A 21,688-nucleotide genomic window follows, 5' to 3' on the forward strand; every position below is an offset into this window, starting at 1 on the left:
TATTCCAGTTTGTAAAATACCACTACTACTAACCCCTCATGAAGCATAATGGGAAAGATGAAACACTAAGGAGCAATGAATGAATGCCACCTGTGGCTAGTGAGGGTCTCTTTCTCTCTTTAAGTATCTGACCTATGCCACAAGAGTAGACCCTGCTGTTGTAGTCAAAAAAGTTTACAATGTATATGCTGTATGCACAATGCAATGCAGAGGCCCCAAATGAGATCCTTGCTTATAACAGTGAGATGAAATTTACCTGCACGGAATATCCAAAGTTACATGCAAGATAGCTAGCATATTATCAAATGCTTCCCCAAACATAGTTTAGGAATTCACTGATTACAAACCTCAAGCAAGGCTTACACCTATGCAAGCTGAACTTAAAGACAGCCTTTACAAAACAATTAAAATAATGAAGAGTAGTTAGGTGGAACGCTTCAAGTAAGATAAACTGATGAGCAAAGGCATAAGGACAGACTTAGATACAGGGTCTATAAATGAAGGCTACTGCTGATATTGAGCTAGTAGAAACTCAGGGTTCTTGAGGGGGAAAGAATGAGACAATGCAGGAAAGAGAAAATGAAACCTTAAATTGCAAGCATTACAGCACTAAAATGAAAAGTTTGAACTCAGTGCAACGATGGTAATTATTTACCTCATCTACCACCAACAGATCATTTTAGCTTTGAATCAATACAATTTGGATTATGTATTGATATTTTCTTTTTTTTTTTTTCTTTTTTTCCTTGTGGCACGTGGGCCTCTCACTGTTGTGGCCTCTCCTGTTGCGGAGCACAGGCTCCGGACGCGCAGGCTCAGCGGCCATGGCTCACGGGCCCAGCTGCTCCGCGGCACGTGGGATCCTCCAGGACCGGGGCACGAACCCGCGTCCCCTGCATCAGCAGGCGGACTCCCAACCACTGCGCCACCAGGGAAGCCCCTATGTATTGATATTTGAAACAAAACACCCGAAGTCTGCTAGATTATGCTATGGATGAAGAAGGACTACCCTAATGCCAACTCTGAGAGGATTTTTCAAAGCCATCACCATCTGTATTGGCATATCTTCTAAAGCCTGTTGTATACACCAGTTATACACAGCTCACTAATTCCTAGAGAAGTAACTTTGCTCTTACAGTCAGTTTCCATCATAAGAAGTACTGTTTCTCCTGTGTCAAATTTTCTTCAGATTATAATTAGCCACTTAAGTTCTAGTTTGTATCTCCTTTTCTCCAGCATATGTGTCACGATCACCTCCATCCGTACTATACTTAACTCTCAATTTTCTAAACGTCCATGGTATTTTTTTAAAATCTGGAATGAGATTTTTTTTTTTTTTTGGGAATGAGATTTTAAAAAAATTATATTTGCTGCCTGTTATACACTGCCTGTTATTATATTTGCTGCCTGTTATTATATTTGCTGCCTGTTATACACTGAATTATGTCTTCCCAAAATTCATCTGCTGAAGCCCAACTTCTCTCTCCCCAACAATGCGACCGTATTTAGAGATAAAGCCTTTAAAAAAGGTAATTAAAGTTAAATGAGGTCAACGGGTGGGGCCCTAATCCTAGAACTGGCATCCTTATAAGAGTGGGAGATACCAGGAGCACACACATGGGGGAAAGCCCATGTGAGAACACTGGCAAAGAGGCAGCTGTCTGCAAGCTGAGGAGACAGGCCTCAGGAGAAACCAAACCTGCACACACCTTGATCTTGGACGGACAGCCTACGGAACTGTGAGAGATACATTTCTTTTGTTTAAGGCACCCAGTTTGTGGTATTTTGTTATGGCAGCCCTGGAAAACTAATACACTACCTGCATTTACTGAATACTTTTCATATCTCCCTTATTTGACTTCGATACTCTGCAGGGCAGGAAATAAAATTATCCAATTTTTACAAAATCTCTTATACTGCTCAAGATATTTGATTTGTTGCAATAATGTTAGTTGATTAAATGTTTGTATACATGAATGAGTGAATTTCAGATTCTTATAGAGGAAAGTACTCTTTAAGGAAGATTTAAACTACTGCTAGTATAGGAGAGTTAAAATCACTTAAGAATCCCAGTATAAAACAGGAAGAGCGCATTGTAATGGAAATGATTTTGACTTAGGAATCATAAAACCCTGACTTTGAATCCTGGCTCCTCCAATTAATAACTGTGTAGGTTGGCCTTCAGTTTAATCATTTAAAAATTGGATAATAATAACACTTAACTTTCAGTATTATTAGAATTAAAAGAAATTGTTAAGCACTGACTAATTTCTGGTGACACTTGCTTAATAAACATTGGCTATTTTGACAATTTTACATAGTACAATTAGAAAAAGAATAAGGTAGGGAAAAACCTGACAAAAGGCGGTAAATGTATTATGAGAGGTCTGATAGATGCAGGTGAAGTACAGAAGACAAAAAAAATAAAGAGCTTACTAGGGACAAGGCAGTACTGAAAAGCACAGCGCGGTCTGTTACCCCAACTTTTTATAGCTATCCACAGGGGCACATAGTTCTTTCCAGCACTGCTAACTAGCCTGGAAATAAAAGAGAGTGACTGGATTCACAGGGAGCTTGAGACCAGTCTGGAGAGTGTGGCCAAAATAAAAGAATATACAGAGAGAATGAGAAATATTAGATTCTTAGTCTATGCTGGATAAGAAAATATGGCAAGCCAGAAAGGACCTGACAGCAAGGGAGGATGTGGGAATGAAAATCATGATTTTTTTTCCTGCTTCCATTTCAGTTATTTCTTGACTTTAACAAAACTATGGCTTTTCAATATTCCACACCTGGTTATACCCAGACAGTGAGCCACACTGGAGGGGCGGGGGGTGGGGGTGTGGGTGTGTGTGTGTGGGGGGGTGGGCCTCTACTCTGATCACCTGTTTTCAATTAAGTCATGGCAACAGAATTGCAATTTTATGACCATCTCATTTCTTACCTACTGTCATGATTCACTACTGTAGGACCTGTAGTCATTCAAAATATTCATCTAGGATGTAGGATTGCCATTACAATGTCTTAAGATGTTATGTTTATAAAGATAGAGCCTACTACTTGCTGTTATCCTTAAAGTAGGTACTCTCAGCAATGTAATTATAGTTTGTATGATGTTAATGGCATACCTCTGGAAGCACACATTATTTCATGGCTTTGTAAAAAATGTTATAATTATCTAATCACCAGGGATGGCATTCCGTCTGCTCAGGGAGCATATAACATCTCAGCGGTTTTCCATTAGAGCATCACTGATATGGAGTTGGCATAAAGAATTAGGTGCCCTCCCTCAGTTCAAGGTTAACACATAGGAATCACAGAATTCATACTCCCATTGAGACTGGTTTGCCCTTTCTCATAACGTTTCCTCATCTAAATGAGTTCTTTGATATCCTAGGAGCTCTTACCTCTAAAATATAACATTTTAAAAGCTCCTTACTGTAAGAATTTAGGAAAAACAAAAACACAATGTTCTCCAAGTAGCTAAGTACAAATTAATTGTGCAAATTTGCTGAAGTGATAGAGACATTTTCATTTATTGTAAGAAATTTTCATGGAGGATTTAGAAATACTATTAAGTACAAGTTCCTCAGAAATTACAAATAATGATAAAAATTGATAAAATGTGGTTTCTGTTGCATGAATTTCCTACTAGAAGATACATGTATGCCAGTGAGCTTCAATAAACAAGAAAGCAAGGCAGAGAGGGTCACTTCTTGGTTTTATTACTTTAAAAAAGCAATAATAAACGCATTATTTGTTCACATAAATAACATCTTTATCATTAAAAATAACTATACTTTCTAAAATGAATTGAAAGAGTGCCTTTTTGTTTAGCAGTTTTGCGAATCTCTTTAATGGCCAGTTTGACAGAAAAGAGCTGGATTCTCCTACCTGCTTTTGTATTCAATCTGTTAAGATATGTTCTTTTGGTTGAAGCATATGAAGACAATTCCGCCTAACAAAGATATATATTTGGGAAAGGGTGGTGCATTTTAATAGCATTCTCAGATAACTGTGGATATTCTTCTTTGACTATACCAAATCTTGACTAGCGGCAGTTTCTAAAAGTAGTTGCAAGGTGGAATCTGAAAGCCCATCGATGAAGTTTCCATATTCCCTTACATTAAAATCCATCCCTCTGTTTTGCGCTGTGAATGGATCTTTTGCCCATGCATAATTTTGTAACACCCTGAACTGAACATTTGTGAACTGAGTTATACTCACTTTTCAAATGTTGCCACATTACATACCAAATATATAAAAAAACACATATTCAACATAGACCCCACCTTATCATAAAAGTCTCTAAGTATTAGGAAGCTGGAAAACTCATAGTAGTGGCTATGACAGGCTCACCTCATTCATTTTTGAGCAAATGTCTACCAAACACCCACATCTCAATAATCATAGGAGGCATGTCAATTGTTCTTTCAAAAACAATGGTATTACATTGAGAAAAGTGGCTACTTCAGTTTGCCACCTGAGCAAGTGCACAAGTGTTTCTTCTTGAGACAACCAAGAGTATTTTGTTTGAAGCAGAAGTGCTCTGTGAATACTTACCATTTCATCACACAAAATATTTAAATATTAAAACCCTCAAAGGTTGAAATTTAATAAGATTAATAACTTTTACCACTTCCACATTCTTAACTGAAACTGGTTCTTTATTTTTTTTTGCGGTACGTGGGCCTCTCACTGTTGTGGCCTCTCCCGTTGCGGAGCACAGGCTCTGGACGCGCAGGCTCAGCGGCCATGGCTCACGGGCCCAGCCGCTCCGCGGCATGTGGGATCTTCCCGGACCGGGGCACAAACCCGTGTCCCCTACATCAGCAGGCGGACTCTCAACCACTGCGCCACCAGGGAAGCCCGGCTGTTTATTTTTAAACAGTGAAAATGTGGTGATGAAGAATATGAAAATTTGGTATCCCTGCCTTCATTTGTGCTAAGGCATCTCTATTCAGTATTGCTTTTGCAGCAACAGTGCAAATATCAATACTGTGAAAAAGGCAAATAAAGTCTTTGAATGGTGTTTAGAAGGTTTGACCCCATGGATTTCCTAAGAGTATCTAAGAGACCCCCAGCGGGGTATGGAGCACACTTTGAGCACCCTGCACAAGCTCAAAACCCTTTCTTGAGCTCTAGACCCATATGTTCAAGGGTCCAGTAGATGTCTTATAGGCACTGCTCTTTCAAGGATCTTAACTGATTATTGGTCGTATTTCTTCCTTTCCCCTCAAGCTGTTCCTCTTTCATTTCCTGTCTCTGACACCATCATTACACCAATCACTCAAGCTAAAGACCTGGGAGTCACTCTTGATTGTTTTTCTCTGTAACCCTTTATATCTAATTAGTCACCAAGTCTGATCTCTTACATTTATTCATTTCTGTCCAACACTATTAAGATTGAGTTAGTTCAAGCCTTTAGCATCTCAAAAAACTGCCCTATAACCAGTTTTCTTCCCCTAATCTCCTTCTCCTCCTATGCATCCTCTACTCTCCTACTAAAGTTAGCCTTTGAAAAAGCAAATTCTGATGATGCAATATGGAGAAACAGAGGCTCTGCGTCACACATACTGACCTTAATTCCTCCTCTGCCACTTCTCAGCTGAGTGACCTTGGCAAATTACTCAAGCTGCCTCTGTTATACTTTTGCCTTTGTAAAAGACAAAATTAGTAAAAGTATTTATCACATATGGTTGCAAAGACAGAATGAGATAATTCACACAGAGTGTTATCTAGATGAATTCATAGAGAGTGTTATCACATAGCCTGACATCTAGCGAGTTAGCAATAAATGTTAAGGATTATTATTTTGTCAATTCCCTCCTTAAAATTCTCCCAATTTTATTGTAAACATTATCCGACATGTCTTTCTCACTTCTAGACTATGATCTCCTTGAAGTTAGAAACTTTACCTTATCTTCACTTTATCCCAGGGCATAGCACAGCGTTTGAAACATAGTTGATGCTTAATAACTATCAGTTAATGACTGCAAAGTGTTCTCTGAATTATCCACAAGTGTAGACTTTGAATTTTTTGTCTTATGTCTCAACTCTTGAAGATTCTACCTAATTACCAGATGAAAATATACTGTAATATATAAACACATACAAGCTAAGTTATATACTAGGATTGACCTGCTGACATACTGTCCTCAATTGGCAAAATCCTAAGCCATTTTTAAAACACGTCTTCTAAAAACGTGTAAAAGCAAGTCTTAACATGTCCATTGATGGGCTTGAGGAAGAGTAGGGTGGGTCTATAAAACTCATTAAATTATATGTAATTTTTAGAGAATATCATGTATGCATGTTGGAGGGAAGAATGCATTTTGCTTTCTTCACATTCTCAAATGAGGTCTGTTATCCAGACAAGGTGAATAACCACTGACATAAAAGATGACAGAGAATATGGTACCAGGAGTTGGCTGGGTTCATGGAAGACAGGTGGAGATATATTTTTCAGCATGAAACTTTTTGGAATATGTCAGATCATACAATGAAGACAACTACCTACCAAGTGTATATTTATCTAAACTTTGAAAATAAAAGTCATGAAATCCACAACCCTGAATGCAAGTACCTGACCTCTAACCAATAAATAAGATCATTAAATCACAGTGTCAATCTTGCTACATGCTTCACGGTCTACCTTGTGTTTGTTGCCAACACTGCAGGGGGCTTAGAGAGAGTCTGTGATAATCATAATCTTGGATTTTGTTTGTTTGTGTGTGTGTGTATGTGTATATGCATCCTCCCAATTTTTTAGGTAATCCAATTTAAACTAATGAGTAAATTTTTAAAAGTACACATATGATACATAATATATATAATATGATATGTACTATGAATATACATTAAAAACATATGTAACACAAAATGTAAACTGTAATATGCAATATAAAATAAAGTTTATATGATATGTAATGTATAATACAGAAAAATGTTTTCTACAAAATTATGGCTTTTCCATCATAATAGAATAATTTGCATATTTGTAGCTAATTCACAAGATTTTTATATAAAATATAATTTGAAGCCATTACTCTCTAAAATAATGAAAAGCCATTTTTTAAAATAACTACATTTAAATATCTTTACAACAACATTTACTAGGGATATACCAGTTTAAGACAGATTTTTCTTTGATTCATTTTGGCAGTGTTACAAATTTATGTGATTTAACAGTTAAATACACAGAGTGGACCTGGGTGTATTTGCTTAAACCAGTATTTGTCAAAATATAAGTATGATTGGGACCACAATTTAGGACTTGACAATTAATTTTACTTGCAGTATATGTTAAAAAGGTGTTCAGCTACAGGCTATCATGTGAATAGAAATCTGTCCCTAAGTTGAAATTTCCGAAGGAGTTGAGGTAAGAAATAACATGGACATATTATAAGCATAAACATTCTGAAGTCAAACACACTGATTAAAAATTCACAGGATTGTCTCTAAATTATCTAATAAAATACTCATCATGCTGAAATAATCATTATCAACTTTTCTACCTTTATTATCTGTTCTTGTCTGCTTCAGAAAAATTAGAAAATTAAATGCAAAATCTTTCCATTACTGCACTGTTAAAGCTGTAAATTTAAAAACAAATCAGACTTTCACCAATGAACAGATCATCCAAACTGAAAATAAATAAGGAAACACAAGCTTTAAATGATACATTAAACAAGATGGACTTAGTTGATATTTATAGGACATTCCATCCAAAAACAACAGAATACACATTCTTCTCAAGTGCTCATGGAACATTCTCCAGGATAGATCATATGTTGGGTCACAAATCAAGCCTTGGTAAATTTAAGAAAATTGAAATCGTATCAAGTATCTTTTCCGACCACAACGTTCTGAGACTAGATATCAATTACAGGAAAAAATCTGTAAGAAATTTAACACGTGGAGGCTAAACAACACATTACTTAATAACCAAGAGATCACTGAGGAAATCAAAAAATACCTAGAAACAAATGACAATGAAAACATGATGACCCAAAACCTATGGGATGTAGCAAAAGCAGTTCTAAGAGGGAAGTATACAGCAATACAATCCTACCTTAAGAAACGTCTCAAATAAACAACCTAACCTTATACCTAAAGCAATTAGAGAAAGAAGAACAAAAGAACCCCAAAGTTAGCAGAAGGAAAGAAATCATAAAGATCAGATCAGAAATACATGAAAAAGAAATGAAGGAAACGATAGCAAAGATCAATAAAACTAAAAGCTGGTTCTTTGAGAAGATAAACAAAATTGATAAACCATTAGCCAGACTTATCAAGGAAAAAAGGGAGAAGACTCAAATCAATAGAATTAGAAATGAAAAAGGAGAAGTAACAACTGACACTGCAGAAATACAAAGGATTATGAGAGATTACTACAAGCAACTCTATGCCAATAAAATGGACAAACTGGAAGAAATGGACAAATTCTTAGAAATGCACAACCTTCTGAGACTGAACCAGGAAGAAATAGAAAATATGAACAGACCAATCACAAGCACTGAAATGGAAACTGTGATTAAAAATCTTCCAACAAACAAAAGCCCAGGACCAGATGGCTTCACAGGCGAATTCTACCAAACAAACAACTATTCTTCTCAAACTCTTCCAAAATATAGCAGATGGAGGAACACTCCCAAACTCATTCTATGAGGCCACCATCACCCTGATACCAAAACCAGACAAAGATGTCACAAAGAAAGAAAACTATAGGCCAGTATCACTGATAAACATAGATGTGAAAATCCTCAACAAAATACTAGCAAACAGAATCCAACAGCATATTAAAAGGATCATACACTATGATCAAGTGGGGTTTTTATCCCAGGAATGCAAGGATTCTTCAATATACGCAAATCAATCAACATGATACACCATATTAACAAATTGAAGGAGAAAAACCATATGATCATCTCAATAGATGCAGAGAAAGCTTTTGACAAAATTCAACACCCAATTATGATAAAAAAAAAAAACCTTCAGAAAGTGGGCATAGAGGGAACTTTCTTCAACATAATAAAGGCCATATACAACAAACCCACAGCGAACATCCTTCCGAATGGTGAAAAAGTAAAACCATTTCCACTAAGATCAGGAACAAGACAAGGTTGCCCACTCTCACCACTATTATTCAAAATAGTTTGGAAGTTTTAGCCACAGCAATCAGAGAAGAAAAAGAAATAAAAGGAATCCAAATCAGAAAAGAAGAAGTAAAGCTGTCATGTTTGCAGATGACATGATACCATGCATAGAGAATCTTAAAGATGCTACCAGAAAACTAGTAGAGCTAATCAATGAATTTGGTAAAGTAGCAGGATACAAAATTAATGCACAGAAATCTCTTGCATTCCTAAACACCAATGATGAAAAATCTGAAAGTGAAATTAAGGAAACACTCCCGTTTACCACTGCAACAAAAAGAATAAAATATCTAGGAATAAACCTACCTAAGGAGACAAAAGACCTGTATGCAGAAAATTATAAGACACTGATGAAAGAAATTAAAGATGATATAAATAGATGGAGAGATATACCATGTTCTTGGATTGGAAGAATCAACATTGTGAAAAGGACTCTACTACTCAAAGCAATCTACAGATTCAGTGCAATCCCTATCAAACTATCACTGGCATTTTTCACAGAACTAGAACAAAAAATTTCACAATTTGTATGGAAACACAAAAGACCCCGAATAGCCAAAGCAATCTTGAGAAAGAAAAACGGAGTTGGAGGAATCAGGGTCCCTCACTTCAGACTATACTACAAATCTATAGTAATCAAGACAGTATGGTACTGGCACAGAAACAGAAATATAGATCAATGGAACAGGATAGAAAGCCCAGAGATAAACCCACGCACATATGGTCACCTTATCTTTGATAAAGGAGGCAAGAATATACAATGGAGAAAAGACAGTCTCTTCAATAAGTGGTGCTGGGAAAACTGGACAGCTACATGTAAAAGAATGAAATTAGAACACTCCCTAACACCACACACAAAAATAAACTCAAAATGGATTAAAGACCTAAATGTAAGGCCAGACACCATAAAACTCTTAGAGGAAAACATAGGCAGAACACTCTGTGACATAAATCACAGCATGATCCTTTTTGACCCACCTCCTGGAGAAATGGAAATAAAAACAAAAATAAACAAATGGGACCTAATGAAACTTAAAAGCTTTCGCACAGCAAAGGAAACCATAAACAAGATGAAAAGACAACCCTCAGAATGGGAGAAAATATTTGCAAATGAAGCAACTGACAAAGGATTAATCTCCAAAATTTATAAGCAGTTCATACAGCTCAATATCAAAAAAACAAAAAACCCAGTCCAAAAATGGGCAGAAGACCTAAATAGACATTTCTCCAAAGAAGATATACAGATTGCCAACAAACACATGAAAGGATGCTCAACATCACTAATCATTAGGGAAATGCAAATCAAAACTACAATGAGGTATCATCTCACACTGGTCAGAATGGCCATCATCAGAAAATCTACAAACAAGGGCTTCCCTGGTGGTGCAGTGGGTGAGAGTCCGCCTGGCAATGCAGGGGACATGGGTTCGTGCCCCGGTCCGGGAAGATCCCACATGCGGAGCAGCTGGGCCCGTGAACCATAGCCGCTGAGCCTGCGCGTCTGGAGCCTGTGCTCCGCAGTGGGAGAGGCCACAACAGTGAGAGGCCCGCGTACCGCAAAAAAATAAAATAAAATAAATCTAGAAACAATAAATGCTGGAGAGGGTGTGGAGAAAAGAGAACTCTCTTGCACTGTTGGTGGGAATGGAAACTGATACAGCCACTGTAGAGAACAGTATGGAGGTTCCTTAAAAAAATTAAAAATAGAACTGCCATAGACACAGCAATCCCACTACTGGGCGTATACCCTGAGAAAACCATAATTCAAAAACAGTCAAGTACCAAAATGTTCATTGCAGCTCTATTTACAATAGCCAGGACATGGAAGCAACCGAAGTGTCCATCAACAGATGAATGGATAAAGATGTGGCACATATATACAATGGAATATTACTCAGCCATAAAAGGGAACGAAACTGAGTTATTTGTAGTGAGGTGGATGGACCTAGAGACTGTCATTCAGAGTTAAGTAAGTCAGAAAGAGAAAAACAAATACTGTATGCTAACACATATACATGGAATCTAAAAAAAAAAAGTGGCCATGAAGAACCTAGGGGCAAGACGGGAATAAAGACACAGACCTACTAGAGAATGGACTTGAGGATAGGGGCAGGGGGAAGGGTAGGCTGTGACAAAGTGAGAGAGTGGCACGGACATATATACACTACCAAACGTAAAATAGATAACTAGTGGGAAGCAGCCACATAGTACAGGGAGGGAGATCAGCTCGGTGCTTTGTGACCACCTAGAGGGGTGGGATAGAGAGGGTGGGAGGGAGGGAGATGCAAGAGCGAAGATATATGGGGACATATGTATATGTATAACTGATTCACTTTATTATAAAGCAGAAACTAACATACCATTGTAAAACAATTATACTCCAATAAAGATGTTAAAAAAAAAGATAAAAACAAATCAGAGAATATGAAAGTTAAGATCCTCCTAGTAACATTAACTTGTCCGACATTGATTATATATAATTCCACTATTGCTGGTTAGTGTTCTAAGTGTACACTTTATTATAAGGCATAAGAAATGTAAAGAAATTAATGCTGTTATTAAAACTCTGACTTTTCACTCCCTTGAGTTATGAAGGTTGAAATCTGCAATCTTAACATTGTATTAGCATAAGATTCTGCAATTTAATGAAATAAACTGGTTGAGAAAATGAACTATGCTCACTCAATGAAAATGCTGTCTGTTTTCTTGAATGGAACACTTAGAGCACCTCACTTAATGGTAACAGATGAAAACTTTAATAACTTAGTAGTTTTTATAAACACTGATAAAGTTACCTCATAAAATGATATTATTGTATATACCTACAAAATCTGTAAAATAATGTTATATGAAGTTATCAAAATTCTTATCCATTAAATAATGGAGACAAATTCATATACAGTATAGTGTTATCTACCTGTCAAATATATAATTAATTCAGTTACTGTTATTGCATTTGTAAAGGAACTAAAAAAAGCACTTGATAGAAGGAATAATAAATAACATTAAGATCCCATTGTTCTTATGAAGTTTGTAAAGAACTACAGACTAAAAGGAATGAAAGATAGAAAAACAAACATAAATGATAAGTAAACTTTAAAATAAAAAAAATAATAAAATAAAGTTAAACCCCCCAAGAGGGCCAGAGTCTTTGCAGGGTTTGTTCAGTGATACATAAAGTGTATAGAACAGTGTCTGGGCTATAATAGCTGCACAGAAACATTTGTTGAATAAATTAACTTGGATGGTATCTTCAATAATACAGAAGTTCAAAAGCTCCTCTTTATAGGTAGTAAGAGTCCTTGAGAAAGGTTTAACAGCAGGGCAAATTTGAGTAACCAGCATAGCAACTATGCACTCCAAAAAAAAAAAAAGACCAGCAAAGTCAAGTATTTCCACAATGAAAATCCATCCAAGGATATTATCTGAGACTAGCGGCTGCACTTCAGGCTATTTTACTCATAGTTACCTCATGGGGATAAACATCGAAGGTAGGTGCATTAAATTCAGAAAGACACTATTAAAATGATCACATTCCCTTGGAAAGCATCATGTGTGTGGGGTGGGGGAGTAGCTCATACATGATATGGTGATGGTGGTGTTGGTGATGATGGTGGTGATGATGATGGTCTCATATTTCTCACATCACTTGAGACGTTCATCTAATTAATCCCTGAGAAGCAACAGGAAAGCGTGGTGAGTCTTCCTTAGGTGGATGCAAAAGGACAAAATTAAATATCTTAAGAGGATTGAGAAAGAGGTAATGGCAAGTAGTATAAGCCTCCCATAAATGGGAGACATGGTGAGATGTTAACAGAGTGGAATGATACCCATTCTAGAGTGGGTCAATTAAAATTATTCTTTGGAACCTATAGCACAAATATATATGTCAACCTGTTTATTCACATATTCAACAAATATTTATTGAGTATCTGGTATATTATTATGGGCCCTCTAGGAAGGCGACACATGTTCAAGTCCTGTGATATGCCGATAGGCCAGTGATATGCCGATGAGTAAGGCATAGCATCTGCCTTCTAAGGATATTATAATAAACTACAGGAATTAAGAAGCAACAGTTAAAACACATAAAGTTAGAAATATACAATCTTATATTTCTAAAAAGTACAGATACGATTAATCCCTAAACATACCTTTAATAATGGCTAAAGCACATCTATTAAGGTGCAGCAAGATAGGACCCTTTCACTTTGGTCTTTCATATTCTTTGTTAGAAAGAATGCTGGATCTAGGAGACTGCATTTACTCACCATGAGCTTGTGAGGTATGTTTTGATCAGGTTTTATGGAGGATAGAGCAGGCTGGCTGCTCTGATCTCTGTTTATTTCAGAGGAACTATGTCTCAGCTACCTTGCATGTACAAAAATGGTTAGTGCTAAACTCCCGACTCAGATAAGACCTGACCTTTGTCTCGCAAGATATATATTATCTTTGTCAAGGCACATGAGCCCACTTTGTTTGGTTCTAAATTGATAGCCTTTTCGATCTTTTAATATCATTTGAACAACAAAATAATCATTAGAGGCTTTAGTAACACAATCAGCAATGGCTTCTTAAAGTTCGATTCAGAAAGACCTCCAAGAGCTGCCAGCATCCCCAGAAGCCATGCCTCTGTTAGCCCTTTTAGGGAGGTGTCTTAGTCTGTTCAGGCTGCTATAACAAAATACCACAGACTGGGTGGCTTATTACAACAAAAATTTATTTCTCACAGTTCACTCGTTATCTGGTGAGAGCCTGCCTTCTGGTTCAGAGAGGGCACCTTCTAGATGTAACCTCACGTGGTGGAAGGGGCAAACTAGTTTTTTGGGGTATCTTTTTATAAGGGCTCTACCATCAAGACCTAATCACCTTCCAAATGCCCCACCTCCTAATATCAATCCCCTTGAGAGTTAGGATTCCAACAAAGGAATTCTGTGAGGGGACACAAACATTCAGTCCATAACAGGAGGAAAACTGTGGCCAGACTCATCTGTAACAATCAGTTCATTCTGTAGAATGGTGGTTTGTAGGACACCTAAGAGAAATCTTCACCATATTTGAAATCAAAGAGGCCGCATTATAGTGTTCAATAATTTCCTATTTATCTTCATCTAGAAAATGTACTTTTTAGTGTCAAACATGAGAGCTTCCTTCTTGAGCTTACTCAGCTCCTTAATGCAGTTGCTGCTGAGTTTGCAAATCCACATAAGTGAAGGGCCCAGATGCAGAAGTTAAAAAGCTGGGTAAGAATGAGGCCTGTTTGTCTTCATAACTGTATATACACAGCCCAAAACCTGTTAGGACTACTTGAGTATTTTAAGGGCTGGAAGACCCTGATAATGAGTTTAAGACCTATTTACTGGAAGACCAAAAAAAGGCTTGGAAAATCTTCAAAGCAACAGATCATATAGATGCTAGTTAACATTTTTTAGTTTAAACCCTCTTAGAAACAACTTATTCAGAACAACATAAAGATCTGGACTTAACTACTTGGGTAAATGTCGCTCATACTACAGTTTCAATGAAAAATAGTTATGGGACACTGAAGGCCACAAACATATTTCATCCAGTTTTATTTCCTCACATTTCCCCATTGAACTATGTCTTTGAGGGAAAGAACTATGTGGGAAATAACCTCTCATATCCTCCTCTTTTCCAGAGCAGAGCAAAAATAGCACTTAGCATGTACAACAGAAATGACAGCTCTTATTAATAATGCTCATATCAGTCACTGAAATATCTAAAAGAAGTTTCTCTCACATTTTCATCAAGACAGTGTGCTAGATTACATAATAGAGAGACCAAGGCACCAGTCAGGCAGGAGAAGTATAAAGAAATTTAGAAAGAGAAAGACAGAAACAGAGAAGAAGAGAGACTGAGGAAGAGAGATGAGAAAAAGAGAGATAAAGGCAGAAAATTCTGAAGAAACTACTTATTTTCATAATAAATATACATTTTTCTCATATTTGGAAAAGTTAAAATTTTACAGTTGAAATTGTCTTTTCATTTTTATTAGATATGGCGTGGGACAACATAGTCTGTTCTGGGTTTATGGACTTGAAAGCCATAATCTCAGTCTTGTCAAGATAAGCATTAACAACTAATATTTTAAAATAGAATTAATTAGTGACTCACACTCTCATTTTCCTTCCAGTACAAAGACTCTTCTTCCCTATTCCACTAACATCTCAGCTACTGGATTTCCTCTGATTTTTTTCAAAAAACGTTTTGAGTGACACAATCAACAGAGTGAAAAGGCAACCTAAAGAATGGTGGAAAATATTTGCAAATCATATATCTAAAAGCTGTTAATATTTAGAATATATAGAGAACTAAAACCAACAACAAAAACCCTAAATAACTCAATTAAAAAATGGGCAAAGAACTTGAATAGACATTTTTTTCACCGAATATTATAAATATGAAAACATGGAGCGTATGAAAACATGCTCAACATCACTAATTGTTGGAAAAATGCAAATCAAAACCACAATGAGATACCACTTATACCCATCAGGATGGCTACGATCAGAAAAACATAAAATAATCAATGTTAGGGAGAATGTGGAGAAATTGGAACTCTTCTGCACTGCTGGTGGAAATGTAAAATGGTGCAGCCACTATGGAAAACAGTATAGTGATTCTTCAAAAAATTAAAAATAGAATTACCATATATTCAGCAATTCCATTTCTGGGTGTATATCCAAATGAACTGAAAGTAGGGTCTCTAAGAGATATCTGTACACTTATGTTCATAGCAGCAATATTCATAACAGTTAAAAGGTAGAAATGTCCATGGATGTATGAATGGTTATATAAAATGTGGTATATACATACAATAGAATATTATTCAGCCTTTAAAGGAAGGAGATTCTGACCACATGGCTGAACTTTGAGGACATCATGCTAAGAGAAATAAGCCAATTAAAAAATATTTTATGGGGCTTCCCTGGTGGCACAGCGGTTGAGAGTCCGCCTGCCGAAGCAGGGGACACAGGTTCGTGCCCCGGTCCGGGAAGATCCCACATGCCGTGGAGCGGCTGGGCCCGTGAGCCATGGCCACTGAGCCTGCGCGTCCAGAGCCTGTGCTCCGCAACGGGAGAGGCCACAACAGTGAGAGGCCCGTGTACTGCAAAAAAAAAAAAAAAAAAAAAAAAAAATTGTATGATTCCACTAACACAAGAGACCTAGAATAGTCAAATTCATAGAAAGTAGAATGGTGGTTACTACGGAACGGAGGAGAGGAAAACTGGGAGTTGTTGTTGTTTAAATTTTTTTAATTTAATTTATTTTTTTATACAGCAGGTTCTTATTAGTTATCTGTTTTATACATATTAGTGTATATACATCAATCCCAATCTCCCAATTCATCCCACCACCACCACCCCCCTGCCACTTTCCCCCACTGGTGTCCATAAGTTTGTTCTCTATGTGTGTCTCTATTTCTGCCCTGCAAACTGGTTCATCTGTACAATTTTTCTAGATTCCACATATACGTGTTAATATACATTTGTTTTTCTCTTTCTGACTTACATCACTCTGTATGACAGTCTCTAGATCCATCCACATCTCTACAAATGACCCAATTTCATTCCTTTTTTATGGCTGAGTAATATTCCATTGTATATATGTACCACATCTTCTTTACCCATTCATCTATCGATGGGCATTTAGGGGGAGTTATTTAATAGATATAGAGTTTGTTTTGCAAGATGAAAAGGTTCTGGAGATTGGCTGCACAATAATTTAAATATATTTAACAATACTGAATTACACACTTAAAAATGGTTAAGATGATAAATGTAATGTAATATGTATTCTACCACAATTAAAAATAATCCAGACTTTAGTAAAAAAAAAAATTTGTAATGTCTCAATCTTACAACTTATGTGGCAGAAAAGCATACTGCCAGGTGAAAAATATATGACCAATTATGTTCAAATAGGGTCGAAGGGATCAATCAAATGCTCATTCCTCAAATTTTAGTACTTTTTATCCAGCCAGTTATCCTAAGTTTTAAGCATCTGAACTATACTGTTTTGGTTCTCCAAAGATTCTCTCAGAAATATCTGCATAAAATTATGCATTTTTAAAGAGAAAGTTCTGCTCATTTCTCTTTTAATCTTTGATCTATTCATACTTTAAGATCAATTCAACATTTCTTACCCTGTGGGGGGTCTTCTCTCTATGACTGTGCTGAACACTCTTTCCTGTGGGCTACCATTATGCCTTACAAGTAACTCATTTATTGAATTTACTGCCCAATTACCTTTTTCCTATCTGTGAGCTCCTTAAGGGTAAGCATGCTTCCTCTTCATCTATGTGTCCCAAGAACTCAGCAGAGAGCCAGGCAAGAAATAAAAGTTTAGTATTTATTTATGGGATAATGGTGAAGCTAACTCTTGTAAAACCATCTTATTAAATAATTGAGAAATTAGTTCCTCTTAGAGATCAGAACTATGGGGGGATAAAAGCCCACTTGCTCCTTCATCTTACTAAATATTATTTTACCAAAAAATAAAATATAATTTTGTTTTTCTTTTTTGATTTGAATATCAAGAAACTAAATGCCAAAAGTTTGTCCTAAATAAAAGTTTACCCCTAGCATTAGTAACCTAGTATGAGTAATCTGGTATTATTACACCAATACCCCATCCTCTCTTATCCTTGCATCCATGCTACTGTAACATTATCTTGTTATAAACTATCTCAAGTCTATTTCGGAAGGAAGTGAGATATGATTAAAATATGTAAAATATGCAATATAAAGCTAAATATGAAGGTGCTGCTTCAAAGTTGTCTTTAGTTTCTTTTCTTTGTTCCATGAATAATGTCTCCCACATTTCCGTAGAATCCTAAACAGCTGCACTCTCATTACTGCAATATCTGTTCTTATATGCTTTATCTTGTCTGGTTCAGTTCTGAGTAGGCGGTATAGTCTGTTCTCCATAATTTGTTTTCTAATGTATATCCACTTGTGTGTCACATTAGTTATTCTAGTTTTCCTTAAACTGCAGCTAAATTAAGCTATTTTTCAAAGTAATATGACAACCTAATGAAGACCCTTTCTATGTAAGATATGCACACTTTAGTTGGTATAATTAAGACAACAGAAAATATGATTTCCTTCATAACAATCTTAAACTGTAGAATTTAGGAGATCTGTATCTAGATTTAGATTTAGGATAAACTGTGATGCTTTAGAAAAGTCTTTTGACGCCTTAGGACTCGATTACCTCAAAAGTTCTTTCCAAGTCTAAAATTATGGATCTATCAGTAATGTCTAGAATGATAGTTGAGGTTCTAAGCCCTTGCCTGGAAATAAGCATAAGTACTCATCAGTTTATACAACGCTTTCTACAAAAAGAAGCTACCCTGAATATCATGTTAAAATACTTCTTTATTCAGATTAACATAAAATAAAAAATTCGAACTGTAGAATGCCAGATTATGCTTGCATTTGCTATGAACTTCTTAAGTAAGTATATTGTCAACATTATACTACTTTCAATACAACATAGTTGCAAATATGGCTTCTCAATAATCATATAATTTCTCATCTTGGTATCCAGTACGGACATTAGTCTGGTCCAACTTACATATCCAATCAATATATGAGGATATCTTATGCCTTAGTAATTAAAGCCAATTTCCCCCTCAGACTAATTTCATCGCTGAAATATACTGCAAGTTTATTCCTACTCTCACTGTTATTTGCTCCTTGAAAAACATATCAGACCCTTTCCTGACAAACCAAATACCCTGAGTTTTGCAAGGCCTACCTGGATCGTTCATCTCTTCTGTGAAGCATTATCGGGCTATCTAGTACTCAGACAGCTTAAAATGACCTATCCATTTTCTACATTTTTGTAGTACCACAGAATTCATCCCTAACTTCTAATTTAACACCTAGTAATACATCAACTCCAGAATAGAGCAGCTAGTTCATCCATAAGCACACATTCTCCTTCTTGCCACACGTTTAGACTGCACTGCCCAACCTCTTTGCATCTGGGTGAACCTTATGACTAGTTCCGGCCAATGCCATGTGGGCAAATACGACATTCAACTACTCTGATGCCTGGCCTATGAAACTTTGAAAATCTTTCATGCACTTTCCTCCTTTGTACTTTTCTTCTGGCTGTACACAGAGGATTCAATAAGGACTATAAGCTTCTAGGTGATCACAAAGGTCCTAAGTACCTCCACGAATGAAGGGATGGAATGAAGCTCCTCCCTCTGCCCCAATATACAACTTTATATGGTACCCTTGTTTTTCTTGGGTCGTTTTTTACTTCCCTCATTGACCATAAATGACTGAGAATATACCTCAATGCTTTTTGGAATTCTGTATATAAGCAAATACAATTATTTAATAACATTCATTCAACATAAGCATTTTTTTTTTTTTTTGCGGTATGCGGGCCTCTCACTGTTGTGGCCTCTCGCGTTGTGGAGCACAGGCTCCGGACGCGCAGGCTCAGTGGCCATGGCTCACGGGCCGCTCCACGGCATGTGGGATCTTCCCGGACCGGGGCACAAACCCGTGTCCCCTGCATCAGCAGGCGGACTCTCAACCACTGCACCACCAGGGAAGCCCAACATGAGCATATTTTAATAGAAAATGCATATTGTCTTTAGATTTATACTCTCATCACTCAATAATATGCATTCCATATTCATAAAATATTCTAAATATTTAATTATTTTTAAAAATTGCATACTATTCAATGATCATGCTAATCATATATCTGTATAATTTTAAAAAGTAAAACAAAAAATTAACGCTTTAGTATTCACTATGAAAGAGAATAATGGCCAGATTTTCTTCTGATTGGTGTTCTCTGTAGGTGCTATAATAAGTAATATAAAGCTAGAAATTGAAAAAAGAAAATCTGTAAGAGTCCATGAACACATTCTCAAGTCACTGAAATAACACACAGTTGGTGTATGAATGAGTTCATGAATCATTTATCAGTGGTGACAGAAATAGAAATTATTTCCCTCAGAAGTCTATCTTTATTACAGTACCCTGTAAATATGTTCAATATTTGAATCTCTACTTTTAGGGAGGGAACTAACATTAATTGAAGGCTTATTCTGTGCCAGGTGCTTTACATAAATCATTGTACTTACCCCTCACAACAACTCCTTGAGGTAGTTATTTTTATCCCCATTGCAGAGATGAAATACCTTAATGAAGAAAGAACGCAGCTCACAAATGGCAGAGCCCTGACTGGAACCCACACCTGCCTTATTCTTTCATACTTTTTCTCTCTAACACAGAATTCTCTCTAGCATCTCTCATCTATGTACTTTTTCATGACACTTTGTGTTTAAAGTACTTTACTTCTCTATTCTAAATATCAACATAAAAGTTCAACCAGTTATAATTATTTAGTGAGCGTCAACACTATGCTAGACAGAATAAAGTTTTAAAACTCATGTAAGAGTTTGCCGTTTATGAAAGGTCACATTGAAAGATGTCCACTTCCATTATAGATGATCCTTTCTATACCATTTTTCTCCTCTCCTCCCTGTAAATCCTGTTTTTTAATCTCCTGTCACCAGATTATATTGCTCATTTTCTTCACTGTTGAAGTCACTTAATAACCTTGCAATTAACTCCTCCAAGTTTCCCAAATATTTTAGCTCTGGCCTAACGGTCACTCTTTCCAACATGACTCTTTTTTTCTTTTTTTTCTTTTCCTTTTTTTTTTTTTTTTAGGCAAGTCAGCTGACAGCTTTACTGCATTGGGGAAGTGGATAGATCGCTCAGGAGCTCTTGGTGGGGCGAGTCCGCTTTCTCTTCGCCATCACAGGCTTCTGGCGCGCAGGCCTGCCGGATGGCGGCCACGCGCAAACCCGGGCGGTACTTGTTCTTTCGGATCACGTGCCGGATGCTGCCGAGGGCGGCCCGGGCATTCTTGTTGATGGTGGTCCGCATGTTGGAAGTGGCTGCCTTTCGCTGACTGGATCTCCGCTTCATGACCACCACGACCCCTTTGCCGTCTGCCGCCAGCTCCATGCCCACAGTTCGGCGGTGAATGAACCTGTTGTACCGGAAGGAGCTGCAGGCCTTCAGGTTATTGGGCTCGGTGCTATACGTCTGCTTGTTCCTCTTGATCAAGAAGCTGGAGCAGTTCAGCATGATCATCCACTGCAGATGTGCTGACACGGCGGCAGCTCCTCTCGTGGCGGCTGCCGGATACGCTCCAACATGACTCTTGATTTAATTGACAACTTCAATATATACATATATGATCCTTCCTGACATGTGGCCTATTGATTGCTTAATCTTCTTCCCTCTAAATATCTTGTCTTCCCTATTATCTCAGCCAATTAACTGCCTGGCCATTTCTAGACCTATTCATTGTTAGTAATGCCCATACTTTCACAATTCTGTTTCATGCAGCCTCAGTTCTCCGACCATCATCTCCTCTTTTTCCAGCTCATTTGCTGCAGTATCTCAACCTTAACAGTCATATGCCCACTGGGACCTTCAATCTATTGAAGGACACACATCTCA

The 21,688-nt window shown here is 37.0% G+C and overlaps 1 protein-coding gene and 1 pseudogene across 1 annotated transcript in view; both read right to left on the reverse strand.

Moving 5' to 3' along the window:
- KCND2 (potassium voltage-gated channel subfamily D member 2) overlaps window positions 1–21,688 on the reverse strand; it is a 467,928-nt gene that overhangs the window by 375,951 nt on the left and 70,289 nt on the right. The gene's annotated exons all lie outside the window — the stretch shown is intronic.
- On the reverse strand, window positions 16,646–21,391 carry LOC115853911 (large ribosomal subunit protein eL28 pseudogene; annotated as a pseudogene).

Source organism: Globicephala melas, chromosome 9 (assembly GCF_963455315.2).
Source record: "Globicephala melas chromosome 9, mGloMel1.2, whole genome shotgun sequence".
Taxonomy (NCBI): Eukaryota; Metazoa; Chordata; class Mammalia; order Artiodactyla; family Delphinidae; genus Globicephala; species Globicephala melas.